The following is an 8,322-nucleotide window of genomic DNA, read 5'->3' as shown; positions in this document are numbered from 1 at the left end:
GAATTCCAGAATAATTATTTTTGGAGTTATGAGTTACAGGCCTCTAGAAAGAAAAGTATCGTGACTTTTTCCTTCCCTCCGCATTAAACTGGGAGTGAAAAACATGAGTATCTACAGATGTTTAAAGTCACAGAATAGTTAGTGCCATGTGGTACTTCACAGATGGCATCTCAGCTGATATTCACAACAACCCTGGGGCAAGTTGGGGAACCATCATTGCACCGCTAAGAAGCTGAAGTGACTTGTATTAATCACAGGGAGGAACCCAGACTTGAACTCAGGTCTCTTTGGCTCCAGAGCTCTGGGCATTTCCACTTTACTACACTCCCAGGATAATAAGGGTTGGGAGAGACTGGGAGGAAGAGCATAAGGGCAGGGGACATAGCTTTTGAAACGTAGGATGCCAAAGTTACTAGTTGATTACCTATTTGAAATGCCCTGAAAACACCTGAATGCAAATCCACTCACAAAGGAAACTGATGAGGCAGTCCAGAAGATGTACTTGAATGAATATGGATATAATTTTGCTTATTTTACTATGAAATACTACTGTATTAGTCTACTGTGGTTGCTGTAACAAAATATCACAAACTGGGTGGTTTAAAACAACAGAAACTTATTCTCTCACAGTTCTGAGGACCAGAAGTCCAACATCAGCATCATGGGACTGAAATCAAGGTGTCAGCAGGGCCACACTCCTTCTGGGAGCTTTAGGGGAGAATCCATTTATGCCTCTTTCAGCTGCAGGTGGCCACTGGCATCTTTTGACTCATAGCCATATTACTCGAATCTCTCCATTCATGGTCTTACTGCCTTCTCCTCTTCTATCAGTTTCAAATCTCCCTCTGGCTGTCTCTAACAAGGACCATTATTAAGGGCCCAACTGGATCATCCAGAATTCTCTCCCCATCTTCAGAGCCTTAAATGGATCACATCTGAAAAGATGCAATATTTACAGGTCCCAGGGATTAGGACCTGGGATATTTGGGTAGCCATTATTCAGCCTACTACAACCATATTTCTATATTTTCCCTTTTTATTCTATATTACATCATTTATTAGTACAAAAGTAATAGGTGTTTGCTATAGAGAATTAGAATATGCAGGTTGGGCATGGTGGCTCCGGCCTGTAATCCCAATACTTTAGGAGGCCAACACAGGCGGATCACTGGAGACCAAGAGTTCAAGACCAGCCTGGTCAACATAGCAAAACCCTGTCTCTACTAAAAATACAAAACATTAGCCATGGTGGTGGCCCACACCTGAAATCCCAGCTACTTGAGAGGCTGAGGCACAAGAATTGCTTGAGCCTGGGAGACGGAGGTTGCAGTGAGCCAAGATTGAGCCAATGCACTCCACTCCCGCCTGGGCAAAAGAACGAGACTCTGTCTCAAAAAAATAAATAAATAGGCTGGGGGTGGTGGCTCACATCTGTAATCCCAGTACTTTGGGAGGCTGAGGTGAGCGGATCATGAAGTCAGGAGATCGAGACCACGGTGAAACCCTGTCTCTACTAAAAAATGCAAAAATTAGCTGGGCACAGTGGTGGGCACCTGTAGTCCCAGCTACTCAGGAGGCTGAGGCAGGAGAATGGCGTGAACCCAGGAGGCAGAACTTGCAGTGAACCAAAATCGTGCCACTGCACTCCAGCCTGGGCAACAGAGTGAGGCTCTGTCTCAAAAAATAAATAAATAAGCAAAAATAAATAAATAAATAAAATTAGAATATACAGATAAGCCAAAGAAGGAAATATAAAATTGCCTATAATTGTATTCCCCAGCAATAAGCACCATGACTATTTTGGTGGCTGTCTTTGCAGTTTTTTCTCTTGAACATATGTATATATGTAGGCTTCATTACAATTTAAAAATCTAGCTGGTAGGGTAGCCCTCAATCTCACTTCAGAGAAGTCCGCCTCACAAGTTAGGAAACACTGACACTGATGCCCCCTTAGAAAACCCAGGATATAGACATTTATTTGAGGGGAAACTTTGATATCCCTCTATGGCAGATAGGCTACTGTCAGAATGCTCTTTTTGAAATAAGAAGTTACGTAACATAAAGACAGAGGAAAGAGTATGCAAGAATGTCATCCTCAAGAGAAGCGCAGAGAGATTTCTTCATTCCTCAGCTGAGTACAAGCTGGCCTCCTGGAGTCTGTGAACGCAAGTGTTCAATGTGAGTGTGCCCTTGTGAGCCCCTGGCTGTTTATACTCCAGAGGGTGTCCCCGTGCATCATCGGTGGAGTGGACCAAAACTGGTGATCCATTTGCCCTGTGTGACCTTGCCCAGTACCCTGCTGACTGAGAGTACATATCTGCTGGAAGTCCTCTGGGCTTCAAGGTACAGGGGTAAGTATGACCTTGACTGCAGTAGCAATATGCTTTAGCCAACTAAGCTGGCTCATTCCATTTACCGCTCTATCTCCCATGGTTGAGCATTAAAAATACATGTTGGGACTGGTTGAGGTGGCTCACGCCTGTAATCCCAGCACTTTGGGAGGCCGAGGCGGGCAGATTACCTGAGTTCAGGAATTCGAGACCAGCCTGGACAACATGGTGAAATCCTGTCTCTACTAAAAATACAAAAATTAGCCGGGCGTGGTGGTGCATGCCTGTAGTCTTAGCTACTGGGAGGACTGAGGCAGGAGGAACGCTTGAACCTGGGAGGCAGAGGTTGCAGTGAGCTGAGATCGTGCCACTGCACTCCAGCCTGGGTGACAGAACAAGACTCTGACTCAAAAAAAAAAAAAAAAAAGAAAAAGAAAGAAAGAAAAAGAAAAAAATACATGTTGGATGTTCAAAAGAATTTGTTTCATTTTAAGGCATAGAATAAATAGCTGAACAGCAATAGAATTCCTGTGTTGTGAACAAACAGGAAACAAATGGGCAATTCCTTTCTTGAGAGAATTTCTAGCTCTTGCATCCTTAACTCTGAAGTCCTACCTCTTCCCGGCTACACCCGTCTTCCCTTTCTGAACTGGTAGTACTTGTGTTCAAACCACTCTTATTGTGCTTTGAAAAAAAAAAAGGAACTGCTCAGCAGTTCCCCTCTCTGTGCACTCTCCTCTCACAGAACAAGAAGGCATCTGGTCTACAAGAACTCGAGACCTCACTGAAACGGAAAGCAAATACAAGGAAACTTTATTTTAAAAACGTGTCTTGGTTCCCCCAAGAAGAGGGCAATTGGATTGCTCAGCCAGGTACTGTGGGTAGAGAGAAAGGGATTTTTAAGGTCTGGGACCCAAATATTAAAACCTGGGTTTACATTCATTTAAAGCTTGTGTCTGGGATGTACAAAAGCCTTAATATTGACGAGTGTGGTTTGCATGACTGGCTGGATTTCCTGCCGAGAAACCTTTAGGGGTGGTTAATTGGGTCTGCTGGGGCTTCATCAGGTTCAAGGGATACATGTACCCCTTGGACTACTGTGAGATGGAAAGGACTTTGAAAACACTTTTTGGCATTACAGAAAGGAAACTCACCCTTTTATTTTGTTTTGTTTTTGAGAGAGAGTCTTGCTCTGTCACCCAGGCTGGAGTGCAGTGGCGTGATCTCAGCTCACTACAACCTCTGCCTCCTGGGTTCAAGCAATTCTCCTGCCTCAGCCTCCCGAGTAGCTGGGATTATAGGCACCCATCACCGCGCCCTGGCTAATTTTTGTATTTTTAGCAGAGACAGGGTTTCGTCATGTTGGCCAGGCTGGTCTCAAACTCCTGATCTCGTGATCTGCCCACTTTGGCCTCCAAAGTGCTGGGATTACACGTGTGAGCCACCGCGCCCGGCCAGGAAACTCACTCTTGTTGCTAAGACTGTTGTTAGAATCACAGATGATCAAAGCTGAAAGGAACCGGGTAGACTACTTAGTCCATCCAATCTCCCGAGTTACTGATGAGAAACCTGATATTTGGAGACAGAAGTGAAAGAAATCACCATTTACGGGACACCTATTTCGTGATAGGGTCTTTACATACATTATCTCAGTTGATCCTTGCAGCCTGGCTTTGAGAGGTGGAAAATGTGGTAGAGAGGAGTTAAACGTCCTGCCCTACATCACACTGCTAATTGTCTACAAAACTAGGATAGAACCAGTTAGCACACTTCTTAACAGTTCACACACTTCTATAATACTAGTCGTATTAATTTGTTTATAATACCACAGACTGCATGGCTTAAACAACAGAAATTTATATTCCCACAGTTCTGGAGGCTGGAAGTCCAAGATCAAGGTGTCAGCAGGGTTAGCTTCTCCCCACACCTCTCTCCTTGGCCTTTTCTCTCTGTATGCACATTCTGGCATCTCCCTTTGTGTGTCCCAATTTCCTCTTCTCATCACAGCCTCTTTTCAGCTTAATGACCTCTTTAAAGGCCCTGTCTCCAAATACAGTCACACTCTGAAGTTCAGGGCTTCAACATATGGATTTGGTGGAAGCCCAGTTCAGTTAATAACATATTATTAACATGTGAGATTGCTGAAGCCTATTAAAGACCTGAGAACATTCTAGTCTAGAGCCTTTTCACTAGAAAGGAAGACAGATAACACCCACTGACCACCTTTGTCACAACTACTTTCAGGTTTAATCTTCACAACAGTCCAAGGAGGTGGATATTAAAGCAAGATTTGGAAAGACTAAGTAACATGTCTAGGGATACTTACCTCATAAGCTGCAGAGTGAGGATTTGAATTCAGATCTGCAATGCCAAAGCACACACATTTTCCATTTCCGTGTGCTTCCTGTCTGCTCCTAATTATATGTACTCTTTCCCTTATTTTATCCGTAAGGTGTGGGAATGTCCCCATAGACGTGGGTTATATTGGTCTAGAGAAACTTCAGTTCTCTGAGGAGCTCATGTAACCATTTGTGAGAAATTGCCCATTTTAGAATTAGTTCTAAATGCTATTTTCCAGCCAGGCACAGTGGCTCATGCCTGTAATCCCAGGACTTTGGGTGGCCGAGGCGGGCAGATTGCCTGAGCTCAGTTCACGACCAGCCTGGGCAACATGGTGAAACTCCGTCTCTACTAAAATATGAAAAATTAGCCAGCCATACTGGCATGTGCCTGTAGTCCCAGCTACTCCGGAGGCTGAGGCAGGAGAACCACTTGAACCTGGGAGGTGGAGGTTGTAGTGAGCCGAGATCGTGCCACTGCACTCCAGCTTGGGAGACAGAGTGAGACTCCATCTTTCTCCCTCCTCTCTCTCTCTTTCTCTCTCCTCTCTCTCTCTTTCTCTCTCTCTTTCTCTGTGTGTGTGTATATATATATATGTTATATATATTATATATATTATTTTCCAATGTACAAATGTGGGAAAAGGACTTCTTCCACCCAATTCAGTTATTCACTGGACAGCTTGTGGGGAGGGGTTGCAAGGCCATAGCTACATTCCAGGGGAGTACACAGGTCGCAGTCCTATTCTTTTTTTTTTTTTTTTCTGAGACGGAGTCTCTCTCTGTCACCCAGGCTGGAGTACAATGGTGCTACTTTGGATCACTGAAACCTCCACCTCCTGGGTTCAAGCAACTCTCCTGTCCCAGCCTCCCAGCAGCTGCGATTACAGGTGTGTACCTCCACGCCTGGCTAATTTCTTGTATTTTTAGCAGAGATGGGGTTTCACCATGTTGGCCAGGCTGGTCTCAAACTCCTGACTTCAGGTGATCTGCCCTCCTTGGCCTCCCAAAGTGCTGGGATTACAAGCATGAACCCCCACGCCCGGTCCACAGCCCTGTTCTGTATGCCAGTGGGTAACTGAGAAAAATTACATGAGCTTCACTGTATGGGTTGATTTTGTTCTTGAGAGCAATTAAAAACTTTATACTTCTTAGCTCCTTCCTCTATCTTCTTCCTCTTTTTCTACTCTCACTTAAACTTTGACCCAGTCAGGGATGGTCTGATTCTTCCCAAACCCACCCCTTTTTGGGGAAGTAGAAAGGGAGAGAAGAATCTCTAGTTGCTGCTATTCACTGAGTCCCTCTTGTGTGCCAGTCACTCCGCCTTGTTTGAGGACTCTTCGCGTGTCAGTGGTAGAGCTGTCGTTTGAACGCAATCCTGACACCAAAATGTGCCCTTGCTTATGCTCCTGAGCTGCCCCAATTTCTTTTCTTTCTTTCTTTCTTTTTTTTTTTTTTTTGAGACAGAGTCTCCCTCTATCACCAGATGGAGTGCAGTGGCGCGATCTCGGCTCACTGCAACCTCCACCTCCTGGGTTCAAGTGATTCTCTTGCTTCAGCCTCCCGAATAGCTGGGAGTACAGGGGCCCGCCACCACGCCTGGCTAATTTTTGTATTTTTAGTAGAGACAGGGTTTCACCATGTTGGCCAGGATGGTCTCAATCTCTTGACCTCATGATCCACCTGCCTTGGCCTCCCAAAGTGCTGGGATTACAGGCGAGAGCCACGGCACCTGGCTGCTCCAATTTCAATGACAATATTTTTATATTGTTAATGAATTAGTTTTAACATAAAAGGGAAATTTTATTTTCTGAAAACAGATATGCTTTTGAAGCAGCATCATTGTCTGGGGTAAATACCCGATGTTCGTTGTCTCACGCCAAGTGAATCGAGGACATAGACACACAAAAAGAGAGTTTGAGAGTGGAGGTTTAGGCCCGGCACAGTGGCTCACACCTGTAATCCCAGCACTTTGGGAGGCCGATGGGGGCGGATCATGAGGTCAGGAGATAGAGACCATTCTGGCCAACATGATGAAACCCAGTCGCTACTAAATATACAAAAATTAACTGGGTAAGGAGGCATGCACTTGTAATCCCAGCTATTCGGGAGGCTTAGACAAGAGAATCGCTTGAACCCAGGTGGCAGAGGTTGCAGTGAGCTGAGGTTGCACCACTGCGCTCCAGTCTGCCTACAGAGCAAGGCTCCGCCTCAAAAAAGAAAAAAAAGAAAGAAAGAAAGTGGAGGTTTAATAGGGGAAAGAAAGAGAAAAGAGAATAGCTCTCTCTCCTGCAGAGAGAGCTTGCACCATCTTTGCTCAGTGAGCTCTGCCTCCTGGGTTCAAGCAAGTCTCCTGCCTCAGACTCCTGAGTACCTGGCATTACAGGCGCCCCCCACCGCACCCGGCTAATTTTTGTAGTTTTTAGTAAAGACGGGGTTTCACCATGTTAGCCAGGATGGTCTCAATCTCTTGACCTCGTAATCCACCCGCCTAGGCCTCCCAAAGTGAACCATCGCGCCCGGCCAATAAATTGTAGTATTTTATACAGTAGAGTACTACTAAGCAATGAAATGTTATAAACTACTTATACTACAAGCAACAGCATGAATGACTTACACAGACATTGTGTGGAATGAAAGGAGTAGCACATGCTATATGATTCCGTTTATGTGAAGTTCTTCAACAGGCTAAACTAATTTATGGTTTAAAAAAATCAGAATAGAGACTGCCTGTGAGGGTACGGTAGAGATGGAATTTGACTGGGAAGGAGCATGGGATACTTTCCAAGGAGAGGTCAGTGTTTTCTGTCTTGATAGGTGTTTGAAGTAGAAGCATTTTTCAGCTCATCAAAGGGTACAGTTAAGATCTGTGCTTTCACTGTAGGTGAATTTTTCCTAAGAAAGAATAATAAATAATAAAGAATAATAAACCAGTATTGAATTCTAGTAAATTATATGGACATAGAAATGTGCTAACATCTGCGACTTACATAGATTGATAAATGAGTAGAGGGATGGATTTTCTCTATGTGTGAAAATGTTCATAATAAAATGTTAGGGTAATGACCAGACGCGGTGGTTCACGCTTGTGACCCCAGCATTTTGGGAGACTGAGGCAGGCAGATCTCTTTAGCCCAGGAGTTTGAGACCAGCCTGGGCAACACGGCAAAACCCTGTCTCAAAAAAAGAGAAAGAAAAAAAATGAGCCAGGCATAGTAGCACACACCTGTGGTCCCAGTTACTCAGGAGGCTGAAGTGGGAGGATCACCTGAGCCCAGCAGGTTAAGGATGCCGTGAGCCATGATCAGGCCACTGCACTCCAGCCCGGGTGACAGAGTGAGACCCTGTCTCAAAAAAAGAGTTTTAATGTTAGGATAACATGAGTTCCCATGCCAATTCCATTCACATGAGTTCCCAAGCCAACTCCATTCACATACCCCAATCCCACTCACATAGCTCCCATTTTGTTTCTCCCCACCCAGTGATTCTAGTTCTCTTCCTCACTTCCTGTCTGCCCTCTCACGATGCCTTTAATCCAGACTTTGCATCTTCATCCTGACGCAGGGGGTCGTGTATATGTGTATGAGGAGCCGGGGTAGATCATCTAACTTGGTTTAGGAATGCACACAGAGCAGTCTCAGAGGCTTCTGGGC

General features: G+C 44.9%; 1 protein-coding gene across 4 annotated transcripts in view; it reads left to right on the top strand.

Moving 5' to 3' along the window:
- Positions 1-2,103: 2,103 nt before the first annotated feature.
- The window catches only part of NLRC4 (NLR family CARD domain containing 4), a 42,817-nt gene continuing 36,598 nt past the window's right edge, over positions 2,104-8,322 (top strand). For 2 of the 4 annotated variants that reach the window (XM_026454753.2, XM_023216396.3), the window contains exons 1-2: positions 2,104-2,351; positions 3,076-3,202. The gene's annotated coding sequence lies outside the window, so the exon portion shown is untranslated. Of the gene's footprint in view, positions 2,352-3,068; positions 3,203-8,322 lie in introns of those variants that run through there. The other 2 variants (XM_023216398.3, XM_023216397.2) reach the window with 2 other exon arrangements.

This window comes from Piliocolobus tephrosceles, chromosome 15 (genome assembly GCF_002776525.5).
Source record: "Piliocolobus tephrosceles isolate RC106 chromosome 15, ASM277652v3, whole genome shotgun sequence".
Lineage (NCBI taxonomy): Eukaryota > Metazoa > Chordata > Mammalia > Primates > Cercopithecidae > Piliocolobus > Piliocolobus tephrosceles.
This window is presented reverse-complemented; position numbering and strand designations above follow the sequence as displayed.